Below are 6,349 nucleotides of genomic sequence, written 5' to 3'. Positions count from 1 at the left end.
TGCCTCCATGAGATCCAACTGTAAGGCATTTTCTCAATTAGTGATCAAGGGGGAAAGGCCCCTTGTGGGTGGGACCATCTCTGGGCTGGTAGTCTCCGTTCTATAAGAGAGCAGGCTGAGCAAGCCAGGGGAAGCAAGCCAGTAAGGAACATCCCTCCACGGCCTCTGCATCAGCTCCTGCTTCATGCCCTGCTTGAGTTCCAGTCCTGACTTCCTTTGGTGATGAACAGCAGCATGGAAGTGTAAGCCGAATAAATCCTTTCCTCCCCAACTTGCTTCTTGGCCATGATGTTTGTGCAGGAATAGAAACCCTGACTAAGAGAGGCATGCTTACAGTTCAGACATTTAAGCCTATTATGGTCAGAGTGGGAAGTAAGGCAGCACAAAATGAGACATGGTGCTGGAGAAGGTGCTGAGACTTCTCCATGTTGATCCACAGGCAGCAGGAAGAGACCGTGTCTCCTCCTGGGCATGGCTTGAACACAGCAGACCTCAAAGCTTGCCCCTTCAGTGACACACTTCCTCCAATAATGCCATACCCACTCTAACAAGGCCAGACATCTCCTCATACTGCCACTCTCTGTGGGCCAAGCATGCACACACATGAGCTTGTGTCAGCCATACCTATTCAATGTGTGTCTATGACTTGGAACTAGCTTGTGACAGGCATTGGTAGCAGTAGCAAGAACCAGGGGGCTCATATTCTAAACAGCAAGCAATCCAAACAGTACTACCCACTGGGGACCAAGTACTCAAATGCCCACGACTATGAGGGGCATTTACTGCCATAGCGATTCCTAAGGGTAGTGTATCCATTCTGTAATCCACACGTATCTTTAAAAATAAAATGACTAGACTGGCAGAGTCAACAAGCCCATACATATAAATAAATAAATAAATAAATAAATAAATAAATAAATAAATGAAAAAGGAAATAAAAAGTTACTTTCATCAGCAACATCTTCTAAAGGAAAGGACAAAGCATCCCCTATTGAGGGGTTTCTGAATTGGGCAGTCCCTCCAACAGCTTTCTTTGTCTCCTTTAGTACATGACAGTAACTACAGGTTGCTTGGGCAGCAGTGAGTTTCCTCAGTTGGATGAATGTTTGCCTAAGTTACCTGTCTGAGCTGCATTAAGCATCCAGGGAGCTTCCTTCATCAAGAGAGCAACAGCCTGCCCTTCTGTCTCTGACCTGTCAGTGAAGCCAAACAGCAGCAGCAGGTTTATAAATGTATCCAAGCAATTTCACTGTTCCCGAGTTTAAGACACACTGTCTTAACACAGATCTGAGATGCCTACAGCTACCAGACTCTGTTACGTTCACCCATCTCTACCACGGGTTAGGACTGCCCTTGCCATATGAAACCACAGCCCACTCATTTTCACTGTTTCCTTAGTCTGTGTTCAAGACTGGGAGATTTTAGCCCAGTTAGAATTTCCAAATAACAGCTGGTAAATTTTTTGTCCATGGATTTATATATTCAGCCACAGCTGCTACATTTCCATAAGATTCTAAATTTTTTGTTGTTGTTGTTTATTTGTTTCTGCTTCACTGAGAAGATTGGCAGGAGCTCTCTTCAGTCTTGCAATTATTTCACCTCAATACATTTGACTTGTAAACACCAGAGCCCAGAACTCAAAGCTAATCACGACCATAAAAATTATGTCAGCAGAGGAACGGGTTCAGGTTGAAATTGAAGTGCTTAGCCCCCCAATTCTAATTCCTAAAAGAGAAGACAGGAGATGGCTGTCTCGGCAAGGGACAGGGGAATTAAGATTCTGCCTCTCCTTTGGGTTTTGCCACTGTGGACACACTTGAGCCAAAGAATTAAAGTTCTGCTTGCAATTACACGCTGGAGGAAGGTAGGCCAGAGGGCCTGGTGCAGCCACAGAAAAGAAAGGGGTCAGGGGAGATCTATTGCCATGCCCACAGTTTACCTCAGATAATGCAGGCTTCTCCTGGCTTTTGTGTCATCTTTTCTGTTATTTTGCAACACTGCCACAGACAAGAATCCCATTTTCCTCTTTCCTTATTTGGTCAGATTGTATCCAGTTTTCTCCAAACAGAGGCAGAATCCCTGAAGTGGCTTGTACATCGGTGTGACCCAGGAACAATGAGCGGGAAAAGACAGTGAGCCCTGCTGAGCAGGCTGGACCGCTGCGGGATGGCAGGACTTACTGCTGGCCCAGGCTTTTGTGTCTGAGCAAGGCAGATGTTCTGTGTGTGCAGATGGGAGTTTGGGATTCATAAGACAATTTTAATTAATGGTTTCATTCAGCCATAAAATATGGGCACTTTCTGTGTAATGCAAAACATATTGGGAGCCTATGGATTAAAATATGCTAATTTTATTTTTATTTTTAATTAAAGTCCTATTCCTGTGCAAGAATGAGTTTTAGAAAACAAATGTGTTGTTAGGGGCAATATATTGGCAAGCACACGGGGCAGTTTGGAGATGTTGGCTCTTATCAGTAGGAGCAGAGAAAGTCGCTGTGTGTTTACAGTTAAGTTAAATCTAGATGGAGCTTTGCCCTACTGTCCTTTGGTTACATTATCACTGTACTATCCAAGATTTTAATTCAATAACTTACAAATTTTAGCAGTGTTCACACTTCAGTTTAACTTATTTGAAAATCTGAAATGGAAATAACAACATTAAAGTAGTACTGTTTTTCAACGAGTTTGTATCTCTGTGTCACACCAAAAGCTTTGCTTGGGCTTCTGAGCCCCACGGGGTTAAGATGTTAAGCCTCACAGTGTGAAGATCCTCGTTGACTTACTGATTACATTTACACTGTAAGCAAGAACGTCTTAGCCACTGAATCAAATCATAACTAATCAGCTGTTATTAGATCTTTTGACCCGCTAGTGACAGATCAGAAAAATAGATTCTCTAGCCTTTTTAATCCTTACTTAAGTCTCTCAAACGTTAGTGGCTGTGACTCATAAATGTCCGTGTTCTTTACTAGTCACAAGATGAACGAACTATGCAGTGTGTATGTGTGCATAGGTAAAGCAAAATACCGGAGCCCACGGTGTTTCCTATTTTATTCTGGTCTAATCTTTAAATATTCACTTAACCAAATTAGTTACATTACCCACTACTTGGTTGCTACTTTCAATTGGAAAAAATAAATACTATTTTAAACTTCATTTTATTGCATTAAAATAAATGGAAAGCCACTTAGACAACAATAGCTTTGTAGCAGTGTGACTTCACAGTTAAACTCTGAGATATTTATTATTAGTTCCCTGGCTCAGATGTAAAGGACTCTTAGAACAGACATGAGACCACACGAAACAGTTGGTCGAATTGGTTTAAAGTATTTTTAGTATTCTATTGATATCATTTTGGTACCAGCCTTAGAACTAATTCATGTGAACTCCAGTACTAAGAACATGTTTCTCTCTTTTGGATGCTTTTTCTTGACAGAATAAGAACCCTCTGCAATGCTTTACTGCCCTCTCCACCTCAGTTTTGAGAAACCACTGGCCTGTTTTGTGTAATTGTGGGGGCTTTGTTCCCCTGTCATTCCAGAGCATGGGAGCAGCTGATTCAGTGTTAGACATAATACCAAGCACTGTGGTCCTCACACACCACTTTATGAGCTTAATGACTGCCTCTCACAGGGTTATATTCTTGCTCACGGTGAAGCTGCCCAGGTTTCTCAAGACAGGTTTCCTGTAAAGACCAAAACTATGATCCTCTGGGGCTGTAGAGCAGAGCAGCTTAGAGTTAAGCTTAGTACAGGTGCTAAGCTCCTGGCATGGTAACACTGGCTCTTCCTGTATATTAAGTACATCTGTTTTGTTTCTGCGTGGCGACTGACTGCCTTTTTACTCTCTCAATATTGCTTCTTTCATCTTTGATAGGTAGGTAATAAAGGCATGCCTGTCTTTGTAGACCCTGAGCATCTTCCCAGCATTAAGCCCAAGTCTTTGTTCTCTTCTGCTTCGTATCTGCATAACACGCATTAGCAATGTGCACACGGTGCTGTGGTTTTCCCAGGGCATTCTTACAAGTCACATCATTCATGTTTTTTTTCTGGTTATAGAGCTCACACAGTTTAGTTTCTAAGCCCACACACTAAGGAAAGTTCGAAGAACTATGAAGCATGAACATAGAATAATATCTATTGTTTTTCTCTCTCCAAACACTCAGGACATTGCTTGGTTTATCTTTTGTTGATTAACACAGACCTCTATCTGCACACGGACATTTGGAAAGTCTGGCTTCACCAAAGTACGTTCTGTTGCAATCTCTTTTTCTTCTGTCATCTTTTCACCTGGTGTTGTTCAGATGACAGGCTGCCATTGACTTCACCAGTGCCTTGGCTTCACCAGTGCCTTGGCTTCACCAGTGCCTTGGCTTCACCAGTGCCTTGGCCTCTAACCTTTTGCTCACTTCAACTGTTGAATCTCTTAAGTTTTTCTTCCAGCTTTGTTTCTTTATTTTGAAACATGTGGAGTGGGGAAGCAAGAGTGGGGTTGGGCGTGTCCAAACCTCAGAAATCTTATCCTCAGATGGGCAGGAGTAGGATCATGCCATGCCCTGGGGTCTGCATACCTGGACCACATAGTTCTGCGCCCCTACCTTTGCTCCTCCGAGGAGGTCACATAGCCTGGCAACCATAATGACTCCCTCTTCTTAAGAGGTTATGCCCCGCAATATCTGACGTTTCTCCCTATCCATATGAGGTATTCTGAGCACCTTGGCCACAGCCAACGATGACACTCTCTTTAAAGACCCATATCCACTCCCCAAAGGTTTAAATATCCTTTGTTCTACCAATTACATGCTCTGTCTTGCTGAAGCCTGCCTCCAGAGAGTATGTTCTTGGCACTCATACTGGTTGCCTAAGGTCTCCATCACCCCTCTTAGGATCCACTGGCTGTGACCTAGGTTGGGTTGGTTGGTCCCCTCTTACAGGTAGGGATGCCAGGACAGGAATGACAGAAATACAGGAGCACTGATGACTAATTGGGCTAGTGTCACAAAATCCCCGGATGATTTTTTTTTTTTTTTTGGTCAGTTTGAGGAACTCAATAGGAATGTCACCTTGAATTTGGACTAGGTTTTCAGGTTGATATGTTTACTCAGATTATTGAGTTAGGATTAAACCTGGCACATTTACCAGCCATTCATTTAATATCAGATCCTTTCTCTTTAGACTTTCGGTAGCTAGAGATGGAAAGGTGATTTATCACATTCTACCAATGTTCACTCTTAGCAATCAGGTTAAATATATATTTAAAACACTCAACCCTGAAAAAATTGGTGACGAGTTAATATTAAAACACCCAGTAGAACATTGTATATTTTAATTTTAAATTTGTGACTATAATTTTTTCTTCATTGGTACGATGTTTTATAATGTCCACATTTTGTATGTTTTTATTATTCTGCATTTCACTTCCTCATGAGTATCCAGCCACATGTAGAGTGGGTCTTTACAGTTCAGATCACTGACACATCTCAGTCTGCCCTGGAAATACACTCACACATTCCAAAGTCATCCTCACTCATTTTCTAGGTGACCTTCAAGCCGGTGAATTTAACAAACAAGAGCAGTCATCTCCATAATCACTTAATCTTTAGGAAATAAATATGCATAATCAAACATAGGATACCTTATTTTTCCCTTTGAACACCACCTCTAAAAATCAGGAAAACTGTGCTGATGAAGACGTCCACATTAGTGGGTCATCATAACACATGCAAGTAAAGAGATTCACGAAGCATTGAAATTATGTTTTCTTTCATGCTGAAATACACTTTTTAGCAATGATACATAAATGAATTATTATAGAAATATCCAAAGAATGTCTACTGCTGTTTTATTTTTCAATAATAATAGTACACTAAAATAAACAATGGTATATTTGACCTAAATTAATTGACTAAATAAATCATTGTACGCAAAATATAATGAAACATTGTTAAAGAATACAAATGAAAGCAAAGACTATAAAGACATAATAGAATTTTCGAAACTACATTGTGATTATCTATTGGCTATGACACTGAACACATGTATTTGTGTATCCTTAGTAGTATATGTCTCAGATTTTCTAAGCTTGAAGCCTTTCCTGGGATGAATGGCTCTGGTTAACAGCTATTGTGCATTTCTTCTCTGGTCCTTTCCTTGTTTCACCAACATAGTTTCTCTTTCCTTGTTTGACCAAGATAGCCTCTCTTCCATATATGCAGCTATTAAAAAGAATGAATTTATGAAATTCCTAGGCAAATGGATTGACCTGGAGGGCATCATCCTGAGTGAGGTAACCCAATCACAAAAGAACTCACATGATATGTACTCACTGATAAGTGGATATTAGCCCAGAAA

This window comes from Mus caroli, chromosome 15, assembly GCF_900094665.2.
Source record: "Mus caroli chromosome 15, CAROLI_EIJ_v1.1, whole genome shotgun sequence".
Taxonomy (NCBI): Eukaryota; Metazoa; Chordata; class Mammalia; order Rodentia; family Muridae; genus Mus; species Mus caroli.
Note: the sequence above shows the minus strand (reverse complement) of the source record.